The sequence below is a fragment of the Pimephales promelas genome, chromosome 13, assembly GCF_988280905.1.
Source record: "Pimephales promelas chromosome 13, fPimPro1.hap1.1, whole genome shotgun sequence".
NCBI lineage: Eukaryota > Metazoa > Chordata > Actinopteri > Cypriniformes > Leuciscidae > Pimephales > Pimephales promelas.
In genome coordinates, this window is record NC_142781.1 from 5507823 (window position 1) to 5534924 (window position 27102).

The following is a 27102-nucleotide window of genomic DNA, read 5'->3' on the forward strand; positions in this document are numbered from 1 at the left end:
TTTACACTGGTATTATGATGCGTTTTGGTCAATCAGATCACAAGTAGACGAGGGAGACACATTCTCATTTACACCTCAGCTGCGTCCAAACACGACTACTTCCCTACTATATAGTATGCGAAAACAGTACGCATTCGATGGACACTTTACTATCCTATGATGCCCCGGGAGAGGAGTTGTTGTCGTTATATTTGAAAATGGCGGTAACCGGAGACGCGGTTAGGAGACAAACACAGACACACATGCTTATCTCTATTGATTCATTCATGTTCAGTAATTTTACAAGCAAATAAATGTATTTTTCCTTGCCAAAAATCTGGCCGATACCGATAATTCTTTATATTTGAAAGCCGATAACCGATATATCAGCCGATAAATTTAAATCCAAATTTGTATCTAATTTTGAGAGCCCGATTACAAAAACAAAAATTTCACAATTAAATCCATGTCCCAAGCGCACGATTATAATAATGTTCTCATTATAGTGTTTTATAGCCGATATGACAGATTTGCGCTGCATAGCGGACCGTATTTTCATTTTATGAAGAGATTTCAATCATATTTCAAGAAATTCAAAAACATAAACAGTGCTCAACAAGTGTCTCAGCTGAAGGAAATAATACATTATTTATCGGCTTTAATATATCGGCCACGTTTTCTTACCAGGCCGATAACGATAACATTAAATGAACATATATCGGCCGATACCGATATGCTGGCCGATATATTGTGTATCCCTAGTTCATAGGGGTGTGTGTGTTTTATGAAGTAGAATTTATTAGGTAAATAAACGTTATTTGAGAAATTCCACAAAAGGCATGATCTGCGAGCAGCTGACCGACGCCTCCTCTTGATTGTCGGCTCGAACGACGTAAAAACGTAGATGAAAACAGAAAGCAGAACTAAATACAGCGCGACGTTGGTGCAGTCATTGGAATGGGCTCTTTAAATTTTCGCACTGTTGTGACGGCGTATGTCACGCGACAACAACATGGCGCGTCCGTAGTACGTCCGGACTATATAGAACGTACTTTTTACCGGTTGTGAAGTACGTTCTTATGTACTAAAGATAGTACCTCCTCACATAGTACGCGATTCCACTTCTGTCCTGATTTCTTTGAGGGAATGAGGGTCTCATTCTTAAAATGAAAAAGTACTCATACCGCAAGGGCGATGTCAAGCCTATGCGATTATATGACGCAAAATGCTGCGATTTTAGGGACTAAATAAATTTGGCCTGTCAATGTTAACGCGTTAAATTGATTAAATATTGATAAAATATTAAACGCACTACATGCAGCATCTAGTGTTACATTATATGATCCCGCTCTTGTTCGTGCAAAAGTTGCGCGACAAGACAAAAGAGAACGCGCTGACGGCAGCGACACACACAGAGACGCGCGCCAGTGTCGTGTGCACAGACAGCGTGCCAGAATACACTTCTCTTTAGCGCTTCAACGAACAATAACACACAATTGTGTGTTACCAAAATGTCAGTTTTGTCGAGTATCTTCACAACATAAGAGCATTCTTACGATGGACCTGAAGAGTTGTGCAAGAATGAGTCGTGTGTGAGATCCACATCTCTGTCAGCAGCGGCTGCTCTTAAAGCCTAGTTCACACTACGTGATTTTAAGCCCGATTTAAGCCCGATTTGCAAATCGTTGAGTCGCCGACAAGTCAGGGTGTTATCGCGTGCAAATCGCGGGCGATTAGCGGACGATTAACGCTCGCCAATCAGTTAGTGTGAAAGAGCCAACAACGCATCAAAGACAGCTCGCAGACAGGTCACCGAGCTCAGAAAAATATCTAGCATGCTAGATATCTCGCGCAGTCGCGCGACTCAATCTCAGTGATGTCATGAGTACAGCCAATCATAGCAACGCATGGGTTGAGGACACCAGGTAAATCTTACTTTTTCTTTTTTGCATTTTTTTTTTATCTCAGAGCAGATCGTCGAGCAAACAGTGTGCAGCACTAGTTTCTGTCTGACGTCCATATTCGCGTGTTGTGTTCTTCTCTGCAGTTTCGCGTCATTTCTGGTTCGTTTTATTGCGTGGTTTTTCATTACAAAACATGGTTTCTAGACCAGATAGAATCGTGTTGTTGTCAACTCGTTATTTGTTTGATTATTTTCAGGATTTAGACCGTATTATAGTACTGAAACAGCTCTCATTGAGTCACAAATGATATGCTCTTATCATCCGATCGTGGTTGTATCTCTATGTAGTGCGTTGTTAACTCGTGTAGTGAGTTACCTCCTGTTGTGGATCAATCACGTTGTGTTGTGTGGTGTGAACAGCTAAACAACTTAAACACTCATGATTTCACTGAGAGCAAGTCATATAGTGTGAACTGCACAGTTCAGCCCGACATTTTAAAATCATGTAGTGTGAACTAGGCATAACGGGACAGCAGCCAAAAAGCTTTCTGTCAGTTAATCAAGGAACAGAGATAGGGCCCTATGATTTCCGCAATCACAGAATCCCAGACGGAATTGCGGAATTGGCCAATTAACGTGGAATCTAGTGTGAACGCGGAATTTCGTGGAATTTTACATATTTGGTTTGAAATTCTGTTTTTGTGTGGGAGAAGAACGTATGTCTGGTGAAAATGCAGACCGGGGGAAGCAAATCTGGGCGACACAACCCCCCCCCCCCCCCCCCCCCCAACCCCCAACCCGAGCTACAATGACGAAATCAAAACAATGAAAGCATGGCGAAGGAAGCGGCTCTCCACGGCTCTGCTTTCGTCGGCAAAATGTTAAAAAAAACTCAACGCTATAAGCCGTCAGTGCCGAGCCGAGCAGTTCGCACGTGACTTATGCAGTGTTTCCCACACATAGACTAATTCGCTGCCACACACTGCGTTTCGTTTTTTAACTCTATTTAAAACACGCAGCGTATTCTTTCAGTTTGATTTCCCCGCTCTCCCTCCGTCTCTCTCTCACACACACACACAATGTGCACACACCGCGTCTGTCTATGAGGTGCCGGACTGGACAAAATCGAAGCGAACTCTGTGAGCGACACTGGGCGAAAGAGACTTTATTTAAACATATATAAACTAATATAATTTATATTACTGGACAGTTTAAAACTCATAACCATATTTTGTTGTTACTTGAAGAGTGTTATGTTGCAGGGCTGGGTATTGAGACAAATTTCACAATTCGATTCGATTTCGATTCACAAGCTTGCAATTCGATTCAATTTCGATTACGATTCAATATCGATTATTTTGGATATCAGTTACAATAAATGGCAATTTTTCTCAAGGGAATCAAATCTCTTAACTAATGCTGTAAACTATGGGAGTCTAGTTGTAGGCTATAGGCTTCATCAGCCTAATATGAAGGTAATAATGAACTGTTTTGTAGCTATACACACACTTAAATTACACTTTTATTTATTTTTATAATAAGAAGATTATATGAAATATAAACATTTAAATGGTGGCTGTCATAAAAACAAATATGCGTTAAATATTGAAGAACACTAACAAATGTGTGGACTAACGAGTTTATGTGGGTTTTCTGAGGTAAATATGACGATACACGACATTGATTACAAGCTGTTTAACTGAAGTCTTTCCACGGTTAAAACGCTGATTGAGCGAATCAATGTGACATGATACGGATTTTGATAAGTTGTACTCTATCTTTAACACACTTTCAGATGCTCATTCATGTTTATTTGGCGCTGTGACTGGTATTATTAACCCGGAAGAGAGATCAGCGCTGCTGCTTCTCTGGAGCTGCGCCAGAGCGATCTCACGCCACAGCGCCAAAACGTCATTTATGTTTTTGAATTTCTAAAGAAAATGGACTTAATTTGAAAACTGAGACTTTGTTTCATATCAATAGTAACAAAGGACAAAGATTAATGTGATTTTTTGGATGTGCGCAGCCGCGAGACAATGTCCCATTCATTCAAATGAAACAGGATGACTAATCGATAGATTTAAGAATCGATATCGGTTCGTAAAAATGAGAATCGATTAATATCGAGAAATCAATATTTATTACCCAGCCCTATTATGTTGCATCATGCAGTATTTGTCCTGTAAAGGCTACTGAGTAAATGTCTCTATTACCTCAATAAATTTGAGGTCATTCCTAATTTATTTCTATTTTTTAATACATTTTAATCATTAACTTTAAAAGCACACTCTTTTTATGACTAAAATAACAAGGGTCAAGGATAAAAAAAAAATGAAAAAAACTAATTCCCAAAAATTAAAGCGGAAAAAAAAACGGAATTTGGGAAAAAATAAGACGGATTTCATAGGGCCCTGCTCTTGACTAAATAACTTTTGTAGCTTTTAAGGATTAGTCTAATTTATCATTTATTTTACTTGAGAACCAAGCAAGCAGACTCATGAAACCATTGCTTTATTATAATCTCAATATTGACCTCAATAATCGCAATATGACATTTTCCCCAAATTACGCAGCCCTATTTCTAACAGGGTTCTTGTGCAACTGAGCAACTGCCGGCGGGTCCAATGAATGTGAAGACTAAAGGCACGTTCACAACAAGGACGATAAAGATATTTGTCAAAATCGTTCTAAATGTAAAAGAACAGCAGAGACCACAACACAAACAGCCAATCAGAATCCATCCTACTTTAAAAGGGCTCAAGCATTTAAAGCGGCAGACGACAAATGAACACAAAGATATCATGCTCTGCTGTGAATGCTGTTATATGCTTATAGTTTACATTCTTGGTGTGAACAGGCCTTAGTTTGGGCTGGGCTGGGAATTAGGGAACGACAGGAAGCTGCCTGTGAAGTGTATTAGAATGGATTGAGGAGGTATTGATCGAGGTTGAGAAGTGAAACATGATCTTGGATGAATGAAACGCAGGACTAGAGAAAGTGTTCTTGCTGTAACGCAGCCACACGTCTCAGTTTCTCAGACTGTTTGAATGAGTCCGTGATCTTCTTGTCGCACTAATGACATTTGAATTATTTAGAAGCCATTCACACAGCATGTTCTTCCAGTATACTGTATACTTTTGGGAATATTTTAAATATGTTGGTCAATGTGAAAAAGTGCCAGACTGACATCTTTGGCAAGTACGTCATGGTTTGGCAGTGGGACACAAGTCATTAATAGCAATGTCCTGTCAACCACCCAGAACAGTATATTTTGCACCATTAAAATCATTTAAGATAACTCATCTGAATATTTCATTCTGTGATGCAATGCTGAATGATCGGCATCATTACGTCACTATCACACGATCCTTCAACAATCATTCTAATACTGATTTGATGCTCGAGAAATTTTCATTTTCATTGTTAAAGGAGTAGGTCACTTTAAAAAAAAAAAAAAAAAAAAAAAAAAAAAAAAAAACTTGTGCTAATAATTTATCCCCCATGTCATCCAAGATGTCCATGTCTTTCTTTCTTCAGTCGAAAAGAAATTAAGGTTTTTGATGAAAACATTCCAGCATTTTTCTCCTCATAATGGACTTCAATGGGAACCAAACAGTTCAAGGTCCAAACGAGAGTTTCAGTGCAAACTGTTCAAAGGGCTTCACGTTCAAATACTGTTCAAAGGGACACGTCAGCCTCGTCTTACGTCGGCAGCGTCACTGAACCGGAAGACAATACAATGCTGAATTAAGTCGTAGTTTTTGTTAATTTTGGACCAAAATGTATTTCTGATGCTTCAAAACACTCTAACTAAGCCACTGATGTTACATGGACTACTTTGATGATGTAGTCTCGGACTAAATCTAAAATATCTTGAACTGCGTCCTAAAGAGGTCTGGGCTTGGGACAACATGAGTCATTAATGACATCATTTTCATTTTTGGGTGAACTAACTAAGCCTTTAGTTTTTATAGCCATCTTTGATCATATCTACCAGGGCTGCCATTAATGCTGAGAACAACCGTATGAGATTGCCAAGCGACGAGTAAATCATTTATAGAGAAATGATTGACGGAATATAACAAACAAAAGCACTACTACAGGAAATAATGGCACGGCATACAAATGTCCTTCTCTGTGGACATCATATTTAAAAAGGTCCCGTAGAGCTTCCCGAAGCTATTACTACAGGCTTTGTATACTGCAAGTAAAAGAGGCATTTGGTTATCAAGCAAAAAACAAGATTTGCATATGTAAATTTCCACGTATTACGCAGACAATGAGTAATATTTCAGCCTTTTTTTTAGAACGCTTTAAATAAAGGGTTTTTTTTCTTCATCGTACAGACGACCGAAGGAAAACTCAAAACTAGACATTTTCCAGTAGTGGAGAGTTGGTCTTAAACGAACTTGAAAAGTCATATTTCAAGATGAAATTCATATATCTGCACTATATTTTTAATGGATGCATCAAGATATCAAAGGATATAATTTTGAAACAAGGATTAAATGTAAATTTCCCATCAACGTTACATGTATAGGTATTAAAAGCTATAATGTGTGATTGTTTGTGAGTGGCTGAACACTGAATAATTGTAAATTGTGTTTACATTGTGTATTAGAGCAGCACGGTTAATCGGTAAAACGCGGTCATCTCCATTCACACGATATTTTTCTAAACGACTACGATTATTAAACTCTTCGACAAGAACAGCGGAGCATTCAAATATGCGAGTTTCATTTTAAAAAAGCAGATTTATCCAATAATCAAACAAATTAAGTCTTTATGAGTGAATCCTAAAAACTTAATAGACTATTTATTTTCAAAATTAAACATTTACTTTATGTTAAAAGTTTACTCAAACGTATTAAAAGTTTAAAATAATTATATGCTACACTTTACCACAAAATGTCACCAAAATTCAAAGCCAGTCTATGCTATGATGACATCACTCTGAGACGAGACATACATCTAAAATCACTATAATAACTCCGTTTCATGAGTCCGTGAACTTTAAGATTTAAGATAATGCTACACCGGACCAAAAAGCATCGAGAAAAGAGAGGGGAACCGAGGGAGTGAACTGACATTTCAACAGCAGACAGAAGAGTTGAGTTATTCGACTGCAGGCCCACTCTTCCTCCACACACACACACACACACACACGAGAGCTGTCAGAGGACTGAGGCTCACTGTCACCGCAGCGCATGAGATCATGAGAACACAGAAACACTCCAGCGAATCAGAACCAACAAAGACATCGAGAGCTGACATCAAACCACAAAGCGTTCGCAAAAATGAAATATTACATATAATATTAAGTAATTCACATTTTACACATAATTTTTAGCTATAAAATTATATTTATCCAATAATCAAGAGTTGTATGACTCATTATAATATAATAATAATAGAATTTGTCACTTATGAATGGTAAAGAAAAGAAAGAATAGGTGCGGTTTTTGCATATTTTTTTAATAGTACTATACATTGTGCCAAAAATATATTTCTCCAAAAATCGAACTATGAATCTTAGAAGCAGTTTTGTGACTTATATATTATATTATATCATATTAAAAAACGGTTCGTTCCAATCCTTGCTTCTGATTGGTCAATAGCTGTGCCTTATTCATGATAACACACGGCTATGACCGCTTCACTGTATCACTGCGGTTCCTGTGTTATGTTTATTTGAGCTTTCATGCATAACACACATTGGAGCGTTGTTGCTGTTCACAGTCAGGAACTATTTTTTCTAGCGGAAGGAAGGCTTTTAGTGATTTTACTTCATGAAAGTTGAACTAATACATTTTTTTTTTTTTTTTTTTTTACTGTAGCCCTCAAACCATATTCACTTTATAGACCTTAATCCTGGACAAATGTGGGCATAGAGGACTCAGGTGTGATCCTAATTTTATTTATTATAAATTTTATATCACTGTCTTCAATAATGTTTTGTCTATCTATTTATGGTGGGGTTTTTTTTATTTTGGGGGTATTTTTGAATTTATTTTCTTCAAAAAGTACCATATTTTCTATGTAACTTATGCTTATTTTTATGTTTTATTTTTTTCATTTTTTTTAACTATATTAAAATATCATACCAATAAGTTCTTAGAGCTAAAACCTAAAGATGAAGTGACTTTGTTGTCACCTGGTGTCTTATTTTAGAGTGCTCTAAATTACAGTTTTTCCCATTCATTTCTATGGGTGCCCATTTTTGATTTCTTTTTTTTTTTCACCCACTTAAGATTGTAGAATTGAGTCCAAAAAAAATTGTGTGTGTTCAGGAGGCAAACGTCAGAAGTAGCCAAGTCTTGTACCTTGTGTATTTTTTTTAAATAAATCAAAACTATTTTGCCCACATTTGTCCAGAATACGGTTTTAGGGTTAATATTTTTATTGTGCGGTAACCGTTTTATAAAAGCAATAATGTACTCAAGGCAAGTGCTGTGTGGTGAATAAGTAACGGCTGAACTCCGCCATACAGCACAGCCTCTCGGACCTTATTGCTTACTTATATCATATTATATACGGCTTTTGCATATTTTTCGCTAATTGTATTAAAGTCCCCCTGTGGTCAAAATCCGTTTTTAATGTTGTCTATGGTGTTTTAATAAGCTTTAATGGCTCGTTTCCACCGAGCGGTACAGTCAGTGATGTAGTGGTGCCTGGAGAAGTGGGTATACTCTTAATTTTTGCCCCCAATATTTTTTTAAGCATCCCAGCAAAGGATGAACGCTCTGTGTTATAAACAGTTACGTGTAAGACTACTACATGTAGTCTTGCATTAGTATTCAATATGCAAGACTATAGAATAAAGTATAATGAATACAATAGAACACATAGAATCAATAAGCTAGTATTCTTGCATATCAGGGCCACATATAGTTTTCTAAATACCCAGGTGCCAGGTCCCATAAATTATATTGTTAGGGGGGTTCGGGGGCATGCCCCCCCGAGAAAATTTTGATTTTCCTGATCTCGAAATGAGCATTTTAAGGTGTTTTGATGGCCAAAAAATTGACAACAGTAGCTTTAAAAGCATGAAGGCTAGCCTATTTGATCAGATTCTTAAACATGAGAATCGGTTCCAGTTTCAGCGACTTTTCTTTCCTAAATTAATCAATGTTTTTTTTGACTAATCTGTTAATTTAATTAATGGTTCAATTGCTCACTCAAAAAGACAGTCACTTGTCGCCACCCTCTGGCTTAATGATGCAAGTGGCGCAAACGCAGACAAGCGGAGTTATAGCCTACAAACAGTGAAAAGTCAAACACATTCGAAAAAACGTTATACAAATATATTTATACAATAATAATGGCAATATTTAATAGGGTGCTTGTGTTGTTAAATTGAGCTTATAATTTTCATTGTCTTTAATCAAACTGATTATTTCTGTCGGTCATTTAAAACGTTTTGAAAATCAGCCGTAAATTTGAGCTGCCTACTTGGATCTTAAATATGATCGTTAACTGAAGTGAAGCGTCGCGTTGGGATTCGCGCTCGGCTCGCGCTTCTAAAAATCCTGCATTCTTTGATTGGTCTCACGAACATTTTGACATTGACGAGCAGGTGTTTGAGTGCTGAAGCAGATCAGATGAGAAGGTCAGTTATCGTCGCGATGGGAGAATCATTGCAGCAACAAATTAGAGTTAATATTACGGGTACGACTCTAACTGGGTGTTTTTTTAATTCACGAAATTGGAGTAGGCAACTAAATGATGCGCATCAGAGGGGATTTAGAAGTGGGTATACGCAATGCCGACTGAAAAGGAAGTGGGTATACGCCGTATACCTGCGTATACCCTGCACTACACCACTGGGTACAGTACAGTACGATTCAGGACGGTACACCCTAATCTGGCTTGCGTTTCCACCGCAAACAGTACGCTTACTTGATATGCGTGGCGTATGCCGGAAAGTAGCGACCGATGTCATTCTCGAATGAAAAAGAAAGCGATACAGTGAACAACAATGGAGGACATTCAGCAGAACGGTTCGTCACAAGACGAACAAACATTGCATTGCAGCGGTATTGTTTTTCAATATTAAAAAAACAACACCTCTTGGGTTGTCGTTACCCTTGTAGCGCGTAAACAACGATCTCTGTCAACCAATCAACACTCTGCAGGGAGTCGCGCTCCACCCTTTAGTACCAGACTACTGTGCCCTAGTCCCATAAAAATTGCTACATACAGCTCTGTATTTTGGTACAATTCACAACTTCTGACAATCAAAAATGCGCAATCCAATGTACTGTACTGTAGCGCTCGAAGGAAACGAGCCATTAGACAAACCATGTGTAAACGAATAAGTCAACAGCATTGTTGAGTGTTTTCTCTTTAAAAAAGAAACTTTGAACGTCACAAGTTTCGTGTGTTTCTGACGTCACAAACTACCTTGTAACCAATCAGATCAACGTGCCGGTGGGCACTAGCGAGAAATGAAAGGTTATCCCACGTTTATCCTGTTGATATTAAAAATTGGGTACATTTATCAATATAGTAGGGGTGTAACAATACATGTATTCGTATTGAACCATTCGGTACGAGTAGGCTTGCTACGGCAGTCGTGTTACCGGTGTTCAGTCGCAACACCGGTTTCATGACATGCCCATCGCCATTGCTCAAAGTTAAAAAATATCAAACTTTATGATGTTAGTTTTAATAAAAAATATTATTAAAAAATTAAATCAAGGAAATTTCTCTGCCATTTCTTTCTTTTTGGTGTATTTGAAACGTACCGAACCGTGACACAAGTGTATCATATCGAACCGAACCATGAATTTTGTGAATCGTTACACCCCTACACCCCTACAATATAGCGGGACAATTTATATGTATGATGTGACGGATGATGTGACATGGGTTGTGTAACATTTCCAACACATTATTAGCTGTTTGATAACGTAGCCAACCAAAAGACTAATCATATTAATTAGCGTTATGTGTCGGACGTTGTAAAGCATGATAGATAATAGGGCTGGGTAATAAATATCGATTTCTCGATATTAATCGATTCTCATTTTTACGAACCGATATCGATTCGTAAATCTCAAGAATCGATTAGTCATCCTGTTTCATTTGAATGAATGGGACATTGTCTCGCGGCTGCGCGGCGCATCCAAAAAAAAATTGCAATAATCTTTGTCCTTTGTGAGTATTGATATGAAAAAGTCTCAGTTTTCAAATTACGTCCATTTTCTTTAGAAATTCAAAAACATAAATAGCGTTTTGGCGCTGTGGCGTGAGATCACTCTGGCGCAGCTCAAGAGAAGCAGCAGCGCTGATCTCTCTTCCGGGTTAATAATACCAGTTACAGCGCGAAATAAACATGAATGAGCATCTGAAAGTGTGTTAAAGATAGAGTACAACTTATCGAAATCCGGATCATGTCACATTGATTCACTCAATCAGCGTTTCAACCGTGGAAAGACGTCATTAAACAGCTTGTAATCAATGTCATGTATCGTCATATTTACCTCAGAAAACCCACATAAACTCGTTAGTCAGCTAGAAAAAACAACTCTAGAGAGGAGCATTTTGCTAAATATATACACCATATTACATACGCATTATAATCTTAATGTTCTTCAATATTTAATGCATATTTGAATAAACCTGGCAAGTTTTTTACGACAGCCACCATTTAAATGTTTACATTTCATATAATCTTCTTATTATAAAAATAAATAAAAGTGTAATTTAAGTGTTTGTATAGCTACAAAAGAGTTCATTATTACCTTCATATTAGGCTAATGAAGCCTAGTAGGCTACAACTAGACTCCCAGTTTACAGCATTAGTTAAGAGATTTGATTTCCTTGAGAATATTTGCCATTTATTGTAACTGATATCCAAAATAATCAATATTGAATCGAAATCGAATCGAAAGCTTGTGAATCGAAATCGAACCAAATTGTGAAATTTGTCTCAATACCCAGCCCTAATAGACAATAAAACGCATTACCACTCTCTGAAACATCGACTTTTAGACGAGCCCGTATAATACACTATTCCACTTCTGAACCAGTTTCTGCTTCAAACACACATGGCTGAAATAAACCAGTATTTGCACTCTCCATTGTAAAGCGTTAGTAAAGTTGACCGAGTGGACCAGTTATTCTGAGCTGCTGTGAGTGAGTGGAGGCAGGGCTCATTTGCATATTCAAGAAAACGCATGCTAAATGAGGCACTGGTGTCGAGTTACACACGAGCTATTTTAAGGCGTAATAATAATAATTCGTTACATTTATATAGCGCTTTTCTGGACACTCAAAGCGCTTCACATAGAAGGGGGGAATCTCCTCAACCACCACCAATGTGCAGCATCCACCTGGATGATGCGACGGCAGCCATATTGCGCCAGAACGCTCACCACACACCAGCTTACTGGTGGAGAGGAGACAGTGATGAAGCCAATTGGTATATATGGGGATGATTAGGAGGCCATGATGGACAGAGGCCACTGGGCAAATTTGGCCAGGATGCCGGGGTTACACCCCTACTCTTTCGAAAGACATCCTGGGATTTTTAATGACCACAGAGAGTCATGACCTTTGTTCAAAGGATTAAAACATTTAAATGTGTCATGCTGGTGATCAACAAGTTAAGGGATAACATGATTGACTACAGGGAGACTTTAACATCGTATTAAACACAAACGGACGGTTGTATATGAAGGTTGTTCCCACACACAAGGTGCAGCTCAACATGACACACTCAACACAACACACAATGTTTTAGCTTCCATATTAGTTCAATCTGAGCTGAAGAATTTAGTGATTTAACGCCGGCTTAAAGATTGACTCTTTACCGCGATCACAGGTCAAACTCTCAGGCTAATGTAAAAGACCTGACCGTGGTGTGACAGCACTGGTAAAAAAGTTAATCAGTGGCAGAGGTTTCTACATCGGAAGACAGACACATGACAGACAATAAGTGTACTACATGTTTGACAAAGAACGGTTAATGATTTTAGCTCTTAATTAGACAACATGAACACGAAAGAATATGAAGTTCTTCAAACCCTCAACAGTCTGAAGTGACACAACCTGTTTGCCGATAGAAAGGTCACACACACACGAGCAGGTCTGTTCATCCAGACACACAAAAGACCTGACGAGAGCTACACAAACACTGCTGCCAGTAATGTGGAGCCGTTCCAGCAAACCATACAGTAGGTCTTCACTGTACAAGATGAATTATCCAGCAAGTGATGCGACACGGTCAGTCTCATGCTCCTGTCAGAAAATATTTAACATTCATAAACACGTGGGTCCGGATTTTGGATGACGAGTTGAAAAGTGAGTTGGGCGAGTTCAGCACGACACAAAGCTTTTCACACACACAGTGGATCTGTTCCTGAACCTAATAAAGCTGTTTTACGCGGCAGAAGACAGAAACTGAACTCTCAACAACTCTGTCTGTGTGACACACTAAAACATACGAGAGACTCAACTCACAAACAGGCTAAGCTGCGTCCGAAATCACATACAACGTGAAACGAAACTTACCTTGTGACCGACCATCTTAACACCAGTAGGTGGCGACAAGTGACTGTTAAAATGTATATGTCAGTGATTTATTAAAGGGCACCTATTATGGAATTTAAAATGTTCCTAATATTGTTTTGGGAGTCCCCAACAACAGTTTTACATGCATGCAATGTAACAAAATAAAACGCTTTTATTATATGCATTTATTTTTATCGGATTTTCTCCGACTCCTTTGTGTGACTCTAATCTGCGGTGATTGGTCAGATGAACCAATCCGTTATTGTTTGCGTTAACACTAGAACGGCCACAACAGTCATTTTGACCGTTTAGAATTTTATATCTACAATAACTTTGTTGAAAAAAAATAAAAAATCCTGCTGGTACCTGACTTTTCCTAAAATTGTCTGTATTTTCATTTAAAATGCTTTTCTTATACATCAAGTTACGTAAACGTAAGGTAAAACAAAAAAATTAACATATTTACATATTTCGGCCATAGGCGGTCATATTGACCGCACTAAATTTTGCGGTATTTTTTTGTTAAATATCCCGCGGTGTTCTCTCTCAACTGTCAACAAAAAGGTCCGTCCGGTCACCTCTGTAGCGGTGTTTGCTATATAATAATTTCTACATTAGCTGTTGATCAGAAATAAGCAAATAAAACCGGACTACAGTTATCTATAATACTTACGTTATCTATATATCTATCTATCTATATATATATATATATATTGCTAGGCTAAAATGTCTAAAATGAATAAGCGAATGAGGAGGAACATGACTCGAACCATGGCCCTGGAGATGCTTCAGAACTTGACGAGTGATGATTCGGATGCAGGGGAACAATTGGAGGTGGAAAGTGACAGCGACGTTTACATTTTCATCATAGTTTTTGTCATTCAAACCTAGTTTTTATTTAGTTATCGTCTCGTTTTCGTCTTTGAAAAAATGTGGTTGACGAAAATAATTACGAAAATTATTCGTCAACGAAATAAACACTGTTTTGAATCTAACGGTCGAAATGACCGTTTGTGGCCGTTCTAGTAGTTTTGAAATTCTGGCACTTCTAGAGTTAACGCAACGCAACACACAAACGTATTGACAAAGCACTGCAGTACTACAAGGTATTGCTCTATTCTTTATAACAACTCCAATAACAACGACATACATTACACATATTTCAAAACAAAATTGACATTTGGAGAAACTACGTCAAGTTTACGCTGGTGGCTGCACGCGCAATGAGTGGGCGTATCTTATTCAAATAACTTCTAGATAGAGAAAAAGCATCGTTCGTCTAACGATTCATATCAGCGACTCAGTCGACTCTTACTTTTGAGAGACAACAACTTAGTATATGGTGAACTTTCATATTTAAAACTTTGCAGGATGTTTTCGTTCACTTGGATCTATGTTACACACTACATGAAAGGTAATTTTTAAAATTCCATAATAGGTGCCCTCTGATTCAATAAAGTCATTCAAAAACGCTGATTCATCCATTAACGAAGCAACTGAAGTCTTTATGAGAGAGTCATTGAATCATTCACTAAATGATTCAGATTGATTCAATATTTTAAATAGACAGCACAGCAGCAAATAACATTTTGTCAGAACCTCTCGTAAATCACGTGTTATTTTGTTTAGTTGTCTGTAGGGATGCACCGATATGAAAATTTTGGCCGATACCGATAACCGATAATTCTTTATATTTGAAAGCCGATAACCGATATATCGGCCGATAAACTCAAATCCAAATATGTATCTAATTTTAGAGCCTGCTTACAGAAACAAAAGTCTCACAATTATAATGATGTTCTCATTAAAGTGTTGTATAGCCGATATGACAGATATGCGCTGCACATGTTGTACCGAACCGTATTTTCATTTTTTGAAGAGATTACAATCCTACTATTTCAAGACATTCAAAAACATAAACAGTGCTCAACAAGCGTCTCAGCTGAAGGGAATAATACATTATTAATCGGCTTTAAAGGGTTAGTTCACCCAAAAATGAAAATTAAGTCATTAATTACTCACCCCCATGCTGTACCAACCCCGTAAGACCTTCGTTCGTCTTCGGAACACAAATGAAGATATTTTTGATTAAATTTGAGAGCTGTATAACTACCACATTGGCTCCTAAGGGACTGCCTCTTGACGGCCCAAAAAGTCAATGAAGAAAATGTTTAAATATCCCAAGTGACTACCGTGGCTCAACTATATGTTTATCAAGCGACGCGAATACTTTTTGTGTGAAAAAACAAACAAAAATAACGAGTTTATTCGACTATTTCTTTTCTTCCTTGTAGGCCAGAACGAGACTTCCTTATAGATTTCCACGACGCATGCGCGAGAATTGCGATCTGAAGTAGTGAAGCTGGTGTGAGCAGATCGCAATTCTCGCGCATGCGTCGTGGAAATCTATAAGGAAGTCTCGTTCTGGCCTACAAGGAAGAAAAGAAATAGTCGAATAAACTCGTTATTTTTGTTTGTTTTTTCGCACAAAAAGTATTCGCGTCGCTTGATAAACATATAGTTGAGCCACGGTAGTCACTTGGGATATTTAAAAATTTTCTTCATTGACTTTTTGGGCCGTCAAGAGCCAGTCCTTTAGGAGCCAATGTGGTAGTTATACAGCTCTCAAATTTAATCAAAAATATCTTCATTTGTGTTCCAAAGACGAACGAAGGTCTTACGGGGTTGGTACAGCATGGGGGTGAGTAATTAATGACTTAATTTTCATTTTTGGGTGAACTAACCCTTTAATATATATGGGGCCACCCTTAAAAATATTCTTGTTTGCCGTAACCCGACCGACCCTGTCAATTTAGGGCCGACCCAATTTTTTATTTTTTTTCCCTTTTAGTCCGACCGACTTGCCGGTTGTAGCCTAACTTGCGTTCAGACCGACCGATTTTTTTTTTTTTTTTACCTTTCAAACGACTAATTTAAATTCCATAAAATGATATTTTAGTTAGTATTGTGAAAGTTGCTTATGTCTACAAACGTAGGCTACGTTCTTTCTTTTAAATAAAAACCCATGGCGTCATAGTCATCTGATTATGTTTACATGATTGGTTTACCCGTGTCACACTGTCTATAAGGCTTATACGTTCGCTTCGTTTCATTCAGTGTTCCCGCTTGGTAAACCCGGTATTAAATGGGCTGAATATCAACCATTTCTATATATAATAATAATATTAAACAATTTGTCTGATGCAATTTTGCTATTCCCAGTCCAGAAGAGAGAGAGCGATCTCTCACCCGGAGCCACAGCGCGAACAACATGACAGCCCTGCTTAATGAGTGACAATGAGGACAGAACGTGGTTACCTACACTTTAGATCTGGGATATTATTCTAATTGTATTTTAGATTTCCGCTTTCAAAGATTATAAAAAGATATTTGAGATGAAACCATTACAGACGCATTCTGTCTATAGCGCAACTTCCTTCCCTTCACAGCGTTGCGCTGTCATTTCTTCCTAAAACCCAAACGTACCGTCAGAATCAGCACGATCGGTAATTGTTGTAAAATGCAGTCTGTACTGTTGCTAAACTGCGTACGGGTTCAATCATTAAAAGAGCTATTAAAAGCACAAAAGTCTGCGCAAGAGACGCTGTTCACAAGGTGATGCGTGCTCCGAAATGCACTGCAACGGGACAAGAAAAGTAGGCTATAGCCTCATTTTGGGCTTCATGTGCGCAGCTAAACTATCAAATATACATAAAATCTAAAATGACCTGCTCTGAGATTCATTTAAACACAGTTTATGTCTTAAATGGATGTGAATAGTTGGGAGGATATGGTGGTGCATCAGTCATCTGTTAGATCCGCACTCGGTCTTAAAGGGGCAGTAGTCTAATAAACATGTGACGATTGAGCCAGTAATGGGAATCAAACAACAAAAGGCAGAGAAAAATCACTCGCAGCTCTTGAATTATTAACTTAAACTTTAATAAGCATTAATCTAACTATGATAAACCATGCAGTGTCATTTTACATTTGATTTACTAAATTAAATTTCTTTTCAGACAGCGCAACACACTTAACTGAAAAGTAGCTAATTTTAGACCTTTCTGAAATTAAAGCACTGTGTATAGAGGCTAATTTGTATCTTTGTTTAATTGTATTCTTTGTTTCACCATGTGTTTGTACTTGTTTTTGCTTATATCTCATGTATTTGGGGGAAAAAAAAGCCTGCACACTGCTGCATAACAAATACAGTAGATATTTATTCATTTTGTGACTGGCCTAAAAACGTAACCGGTTGTAGGTTGCAATAACACCTAGTGGTGGATGCACAGTTTGAAGACCCAGTCAGTGACGTCACAGTAGCCTATGCAATTAAAAAAAAAAAAAAAATTCATGATCACCATGACCAAAATTTTACTTTTTTTTTTACACTGAATCCTGGAAAAAAAAAATATAGACCTACCTACCGACCCTTTTTTTAAAAAAAATTGCTGTTACTGCAAACCAAAATATTTTTAAGGATGGCCTGGGCCACGTTTTCTTACCAGGCCGATAACGATAACATTAAAAATGAACATATATCGGCCGATATCGATATGCTGGCCGATATATCGTGCATCCCTAGTTGTCTGTTAAGAATTGTGGGAGAATCATGATCTCTGTTTGAAACTAATAAATCGTGATTCTCATTTCATCCAGAATCCATCCTGTTTTAACTCTTCTTTCACTTTCTGTTTTCACTGTTACACACATCTTCTGAAAGAGTCCTGAATCTACAAAACACAGGCTTAAAAGAAGCAGAAACAAGCAGACGTAAAATAACGCGATCATCAACATTAAACCGCACATAAATCCAAAAACAAGATTTTATGTCTTTGACAAAAACAAGATTTTCTCAGCTTTTTGTTCAAAATATTGCTTTTAAGAATATATATATATATATTAAACTATTAAGCAACATTGAGACTTTAATTCACTACTGACTTTAATTTAAATAAGGTAGTATATTTATTTATTCTTTCACATTGCAATCTTCAGTTTAGTTTTTACACAGATTAAACAACGCATTCTTCTCCACAATGGACATGTGCAAACTACTAACCTTTAAAATTTGGCCAAAACAAGGAGTCTTAGAAGGCAGGGTTACTATGCTTTCCTTTTATGAAGGCAGCAAGTCTATGATGACTTGAAGCGCTGCCTACGTAGACTGCCAATGAGGATTGCCACGGATCCACTCTTCAGCATTAGACTAAATTAATGCAACGAAAAGTCTTGTGTGGGTTGTATTGGAGCCCTAATGGAGTCCTATAAGACACTGAACATACCTCAAATGTGTGAAGGTTAAGGTGTGTACTAGTGATGAACAAAAGCTTGTTATGAAAATATGACACCAGGACAGGAGCCGACTAAAGCGAGTTGCTATGGTTATCCTCTACGATATTTGAATGCTGTCAAAGTTGAATAATAGAAGTCGGTAGTACACTATGAACTAGGTCTTAGTAGCTGAGGTCCACTATAAATGAATAAATAACTACATCTATTCCTAAAACACTTCAACATGTTCTGATATTAAAATTTCAGTAGCTTTTGTTAGAAAATAATAGACATTTTTAGTCACATTTACCCACATTTCTTTTCCTTTACTGTGACTCAGAAACATGTATTTTGCTGTGAACTATGGTTGGGAACTAATCACCAACACATTTATTACAGCTGATGAAAATATAGCTTTTGAATAAATTATATTTACAACACAAAAATTCTATTTTTTTTTTCCAGACATGCACATTTTTTACTCGAAAGTTTATGATCGAGCCCTGCTATACGTGTGAAACTTCCCAAGGTAATTACAGCAAGCCTACAGACTCATTTATGGTAAAAAAAATGACAGAAATTTCTTGAGAATGAAAGTGAGGTGAGTCATGACTCTTGGCCAGCCGCACCTGTAGGTGTGTCGTTGTGGTCAGACTGTTTGACACACACACACACACACACAATGTTTGTGTGTCCCTCTCATATTTCTTTCATTATAATGGACAGCCAGAGCACAACAACACTGTTTTCTATCAGCGGTTCCCAAACGACCGACTCCTTAGACAATGACAGGTGTGTGACTGTCCGATATGGGACAAGTGCATGTGAAAGTTCCCAAGGAGCAAAGGGCATTTACGACTTTTTGTGACACGGCAGGAGAAATTTACTGTTTAGGCAACCCACTTAACATCCATGGATATATTCGAGCTTTTATCTAAAAAAATAATACAACCCAACACAATGCAATAGTCTGGAAGTGAAAGTTTGCTTTTAACATTTGAATTCCTGTAAGCAAAGCGCCAAAATTTGCAAGGTAAATGAGGTCCAGGAAACATATGTATTTCTAAAGGAAAGGCCTTGAGGACATAAAAAGACTAAAAAGATGCAATGAGATGATATAAAGCAGCCTTGACCATCAGCTGATCTCAGAGATGTGCCAATCAATGCATCATCAGTCATAGAATCATAAAAGCACGCGCATGAACGCACACACACACACACACACACACACACACACACACAAGAATACCCTTATGTTGGGGATGAGCTCCTATGTTTTCCTCTGCAATACTCCCCGGAGTCTCCGCTAAAACTAACAATAATCCCAGTCCGCTTTGTTCAACTGAACCAAACACACTCACATCACACTTAATAGGCAAAGCGAACACGATGTAGAGATGAAACTCACCTCTGTCGCTCGCTGCCCGTGCAGTCAGTCGGTGAAGTGTATGTGTGTGTGTGTAGGCATTCACATGAACTCAGACCCGGTGTCCCGGATGTTGATCAGCCTCCACTCCCGGGATGAAGTCCACGCTCCATTGTGACGTCACGCGCGTCCATGGGAATCGCGCGCGCGCGCGCCTGCCTCCGCTCCTCGGTGTGGGACGGGTTTCATCTCATGTGAATTACTTTATGAAACACATGATTAACTGAAAGTGATGCATACAGTATGTGGTTGGACTGTTGTTTGTTAGATGAATGGAAACCATCGCACTCTAGTGGTTTCCCATTGAAAATGCATGCAGAGACATGCACTACTATAAACTATTGATTGGTGATGAAATTGCGAATATCGTGTGATATTCCAACAACTAGCCAAGCTAATTACGGTGCAATCAACATCATCAACGGTGCAGTTAGATTATTGGTTTACTTATTACTAATACTTTCTATTCCATATACAACAACACAAAGACAGACATGAAACTGCTCTTTTAAATTTCAAATAAATAATACAATTACTGACCAAAGTATTTAAAGGAAGAAGGTAACATTAAAATATAGCCTATATTTTACCATTTTGATGTTAAACCCATGGTTTAGTATAGAATGAATGCAATTACATCAGAAGTAGGCCTAACTGTAAATAAATTACATCAACATTAAGAGTAATCCCTTACTTTACTTTTTGAAGGTAATACTTTTTACAGTACAATTGTGATGTCAAATGCAGCTCATGCAAACTCATGACTATGCTAGGTGTCAAGTTTTGGTTCACACTCATGTTTTCATTGATTTTTTTTATTTTGTAGTTTTCAGATGCCATGTGATTCCCTTATTCCTGATTGTTCACATGTGTCACATTGTTAGTCATTAGTCTTTAGCCCTCATTTTTCCATTGTCTTTTGTCTAGTTTTGTTGCTTGTAACCTGCTTTTGTTGAGTCTTGTCAGTTCAGGTAATGTTCAGGTTAATGTTTAAGTTATGTTCTTAATCAAGCCAAGTAGTCATTGTCTTGGCTTGTTTATCTGTATTTTGTTTAATAAACTGCATGTGGATTCTCACGGCAACTCGCCTCAGTGGGCTGCTGCACCAGGGTTGTGATGGAGGGATGCTCTATAGCGCCCCCTGGACGGTCAGTGTAGTGTAGCATTGTGTTATTGTCTTGATTTAAATGTGAACATTCAATATGATGAAATAATAAAACTGACTATTTTCATAAACTGAAATTAGAGGTGTGTTAGTTTATCCAGTGACAAAATGTGTGTGCGAATATCTGTACTATCGGCTAGTAGCCTATTTTATAAAAAAATTGGATAAGTTTGTCCAACTTTATCCGCAAACATACAGAATCACGTAAGGCGATTTATATTATATTGTATTTCAGTTGCTTTATTGCTTGCATCATCGCAAAATCTAACTATATTATCACTCAGTTCTAATCTGCTAAATGCAGCTATGAGATATGAAGACATTTTCTGAATATATAAAGCATGAACATGATTTTGATTAGCGATTGGTGACAGCCCATGATGAACCACTAAAATCAGACAAGTGCTGCTCTGGACACAATGGGTGGAGCCTGACGTTGTCCAGCTCCACCTCTGTGGACCTAGTGGGTGGAGCTTAAGCTAATTAGGTTTAGGGTGTGGCGTACCAAAACATCATGCGACTCGATGACCTCCACTTGAGTTTGACCTGTAAATTAGTACACATTAAATGAAAATTGTAAACTCTTTCTTATATATTTTAAATTTTGATTATTTTCCTTGTCGTTTTGTTTTGTTGAAAGGCATAACCAGAAGTCTATGTGCAGAGCATCTGCTTTTATGTAGCAGTAGCTAAGTTTCCATCCAAACCTGGGAATTTAACTTTACGCAAAGTTGACCTATGGCATTAAAACATTTGCGAGAACAAAAAACCGAACAATATCGTCACTTAGAATTGAATTTAGAATTGTTTGCTGCAATCGTGGATACACCATGGCTCTTTTTTCCTCCATCATAAATGACTTGTGCGCAGATGCTGTCTCAGGCCCGGTTTACATGAGAACACTCGCGGGTAAAAACGTAAAAACATTTTCTCGGAAGTGCCTTTCGCATTTTTGGGGCTTAAAAACGCAAAAAAGTGAAACCACCCTCCAGAGTGGAAATCTTAAAAACGCTCCACCGGTGCGTTCCCATGTAAATGGTAAAAACGCAAAAGTCTGCTTGACAGTGAAGGTTGTACGCAGGCACGCGGACTTGGTGTTGTTGTGTGGTAGTGCTCCACATCGCCACCTAGCCGTCTGGAGTGCATACTACATCGAATTTCACAAACTTTTGCATCACCGTATGCACGCGGATATCCCAGCCAAAACGCTCGTCTAAACGCAGAATAAAAAGTGACAACGCAACGCCACTTTTACGTTTTCTCTTCAGAATCGTTTCCGTGTAAACATAGCCTCAATAAACGCCGTCCTGTTCTCTTGCGTTCAGATGCTGGTATTTGGGGCGGGGATGAAAACAAATCATTATGACAGACATTGATGTGATTGGTCTGCTGGTTAGTCGTTATCCAATCACAATCTCTGTTGAGCTGAAGTCACCTTGTTGCTCCTCCTCGAGGGATTAAGTAAACGTGTTTCCATTGTAGTTTATGCACGTCTTACGGGATAAAAAGTTTACCCACCTCAACTGAGACCATACATTTTTAATGCGTGTTTTTGAACTAGTGTTATTCTATATTGCCCATGTAAAACCAACAAAATAAAACGTTAAATTATGCAGATAACTTGAATAACATTTTTACCATTTTGAATAATTGTTGATGTTCCTTCGACTCAACGCATCAGCGCGTCTTCCATCTTTTACTTTTTCATAACATTTAACAATACTTGATCACCTTGATCACTCCTGAAAGTCTACAGCAAACACGGTAACAGTTAATTCTGACTTTAAGCTTCTGAGGGATTACAATTTTTATTAACATGTTTAATTTAGATTTCCAATAAAATAGATGGAGAAAGTTTCTAAAAAGATGAGACTAGGAAATTTCTGCAAATGGTTTCCAGCGGGATCCTCCTGTGACAGCATGAGAAAGCCAAGGCCTTTCCTGTAACTGTTTCTCTTGTCTCACCGTGAGAAAAGTCCTGAGCAAGTCTGAACACCTGCTATGTTAATTACTGAGACCATTTTCCTTGGAGTTCTAGGGTCTCATGCGTTTACGTTTGCTTTGTTTCAGTGTCTCTGCCACTATTTCACCCTTTTGAAATCTATAAGAAAAGTTCTGTATTTTAGGCTAGTCCCCAGCAAACACAGAACGTTCCCCTAACGTTCCCGAATGGTCCCATTAGGTTTTTGTTTTTTTTGGGAACCAAACAAAAACGTTATAGGAACGTTCCATGTAGGTTATTTTTAGGTTCCATTTTTATAACGTAAGGAGAATGTTCTGGGAACATTCCCTTAACGTTATGGGAAAGTTCTAGGAATGTTCTGGGAACCAAAAACTAACATTCCCAGAACCTAAATTTGTTTGCTGGGTCAGACGATTTCCTGAGATGACCACAGCGACGCAATAAAGAACTTCTGCGTGAAAGACACCGCAAGACGTCTCCTGGGGTCTCGTTTATAAAGCGTGCATACGCACAAAACGGGGCTGGAAGCGCACCTTTAAGTAAACTTTGAGCCGTGCGTACGCACATTCTGGAGACAAAGGGAATTGGCGACACCGATGGTGAGAAAATTCAATTGCTAATCATGATAATAGCAGATTGTCTGAGAAAATAATTCCATGCAAATAATGCACAACCATGTCTATCTGATCCATTAAAAATATAAAATAATTAAAAATACTATTTGGCCAGCGGAAAAGATTGAGAAAATCTTTCTCTGAAATGTATTTTACATTTGCTGCGTCCCAATTCGCATACTATCCGTCCTAAATAGTATTCGAAAATAGAATTAGTACGTCCCAAATCGTAGTAGGCTATGTGGAAATGAGTGTTTCAAAGATACCCGGATGGTCTACTTTTCCCGGTCAGAATCGGAAGTGTAGAACGATGCACACTCTAACGCTGCCTTCACACTGGCAGTTGAAATCAGCTCCGATGCGGCTGCGAAACGACCGGAAGTCATTCATTTCCTATGGAGATTCGCAGACCGCATGCGAATGGGTCCGAAACGGGTCCGACCGAGTGCGGTGCGAAGAAAATCGTGTCCGTTGGTCATCCGCATGCGTTCAAAAATTTGAACTCTTGCGAAAAGCTACGGACGGTTCCTATCCGACAATTCCAGCGGAAGTTGACCGTTGCTATGGTACTGATAAACAAACCTGAATTATTAACTTTGAATAAAATAAATAGTGATTTTATAACGATAAGTTGTGATGTCATTTTTTATTTTCATGACTTTCTAATGTTTATAAGGGCAGTTAATACAATTAAATTGAAGGTAGACATTGAACTATTGACCACTATATCACATTTTTTAGCCGACCTGACATGTCAACGTCCTGAGCAACTTTCCTCACGCAGCATAACCCTCATCAGAGAGATCATACAGAACTGACAGAATCAAACTTTAATCTCTCCGCCATTTTTGTTCTACCCGCGTCCGACGCTTTTCACTGTGTAGTACGACGTCCGTTGGGAACGTATTGCGTATTACGGAGCTGATTTCAACTGCCAGTGTGAAGGCGGCGTAACGGCTGATATTGCCCACAAACCATTGCGCGTTGGACGAGGATTCGGTTAGAACTACAAACACGAGTAAAAAGTGTAAAAAACAAAAACAAAAACTACAGACACTTAGTCGTCGAGGACACGCGAGTCCCCGCGGTTGTGTAGAGAGGTTTAGATAAAGAGCAAGAGCTTTGAGTTATTAATTATCAGTATCTAACCTGACGAAAATGAATTTATTCAATGTTGTCTACATTATATTGCATTTGCAGCAGCATTGTGAACTTTTGTAAAGACACGTTTAGCCATTACGTTTTAAATGCATCATTATATTTAAATTGCAAACACGCGGAGAGCATGAAAGACCCACAACTGGCAGATGAACGTGCTCTCCGAAACGGTAGGAAATAAAATTAGATCGAATGGAGGATTTTAACTGTGACAAGATGATTGACAGAGCAGTTTACGGTGCACGCAGCACGCGACAGAGCTGTCCGTTAAAGAGTATGTCCCAAAGCTTGCCTTCTCTTTTGCTACACACTCAAAAGTATGTACTTTTTCCTCACAAAAAGAGTACATATTTTAGGGCGTAGTATAAGTAAGCAAATTGGGACGCAGCAACTATTTAATCTATTCTTTCAAAAACAAGGCAAGGATATTGGCTACTTTTTTGTACTTCTACCTTAACATGGTATCACGTGGAAGAATAATCAGATGCAAATGATATGAAGATGAGGATATGCATATTTAAACAATGCGTTGTAATCTCCATATATGGTTATTTCGGGGAGGAGACGCACATGCGCACAATCTTCGGCTAGACCATTTCACAAGATGTAAACAACACTGGTCCAGAAGCACTTCCTGTTTCAGTTTGTAACTGTTTTCTTTATTTCACATGTAAAGAAAACATCTTAAAGATGTTTGTTTAACTTTTTGATTCAGTTTTAAATGTTCTGTTGGTTGTATTTTATCCCAGCTTTTATGTAGTGTTAAAAAACTGAAACAGGAAGTGCTTCTGGACCAGTGTTGTTTACATCTTGTGAAATGGTCTATAAAGTGAATTCTGCACAGGTTCTGGCATATGAACAGAACAGGTTTATAAATCTGAATATTTTTTTGCATACGCCATTTTTGCCTTTCGGGCGCACGTACACTTTTAGTAACGATCCTACGCACAGTTTTATAAGTAAGACCCCAGGGGCCTCATGCATAAAACTTTGCGTAGATTTCATCCTTAAAGTGTGCGTACGCACATAAGGCAGAATTTGCGTACGCACAAAAGTTTTCAGATTTATAAAACCGTTCGTACGCCAGAACCTGCGCAGAATTCACTTTATAAATCCCAGTCAGCGGGAGATTATGCGCACGTGCGTCTCCTCCCCGAAATAACCATATATGGAGATTACAACGCCTAGTTTTACTATGCATATCCTCATCTGCATATCATTTGCATATGATTATTCATCCACGTGATACCAAGTTTAACGGTACAAGACGTTAGGAAAATATGAAATGCGGATGTGCCGTCACATTATTAAACATTTTTTTTTTTGTAGCCAATATCCTTGCCTTGTTTTTGAATGAATAAATCAAATAGTGTTAAATACATTTCAGAGAAAGTTTTTCTCAATCTTTTCCACTGGCCAAATAGTATTTTTAATTGATTTATTTATATTTTAATGGATAATGGAAGAGATTTTAATGGAAGAGATAGACATGGTTGTGCATTATTTGCACGAAACAGTTTTCTCAGACAATCTCTAGTTAAAACATTAAAACACAGCATGCCAGAAGAAAAGTGTTCAAAAGCAATGCATCCACAACAAATAGGTCTATTTCTATTTATTGAATATATATATATATATATATATATATATATTGTAACTTCTCAGTAATGATTTCATGTAGTTTAAGAGTTTAACTCCATTAATGAGAATGGCATATTTAATCTAAATGTTTATATTAGAAGTAAAACATAGTACCATTCTTTTATTTATTTAAACTGTTATTGTGAATATGGACTGTATTTATGATTTGGACTCATAATGAAGATTTACGGTTTTACTCCATCTGCCGTTAGATTATAGGCTATATGTGCGTCAGTTTCACCAAACGGCCCAACGCGCGTGCTGGCGCGGTCATTTAAGAAGGGATGGATGTTTGCTTCAAGTGATGATAGGTTTGTGAAATTATATTTGTATTATCTTTCTGTAGATGTATAATTTTCTTTAGATTCTCTGTCTAATAGTAAGCAAAAAGACATTTGACTCCAGCTCACCATCGGTGTCGCCAAAACCCATACTCTTCTAAAAGAGTGCGTACGCACGGTC

At 38.0% G+C, this 27102-nt stretch overlaps 1 protein-coding gene across 7 annotated transcripts in view; it reads right to left on the reverse strand.

The window, feature by feature from the left end:
* Positions 1–20236, reverse strand: part of myo6a (myosin VIa) — an 87816-nt gene extending 67580 nt beyond the window's left edge. For 3 of the 7 annotated variants that reach the window (XM_089118365.1, XM_089118363.1, XM_089118360.1), the window contains exon 1: positions 20082–20236. The gene's annotated coding sequence lies outside the window, so the exon portion shown is untranslated. Of the gene's footprint in view, positions 1–19922; positions 19942–20081 lie in introns of those variants that run through there. The other 4 variants (XM_089118366.1, XM_089118364.1, XM_089118362.1 and 1 more) reach the window with 2 other exon arrangements.
* Positions 20237–27102: the final 6866 nt, after the last annotated feature.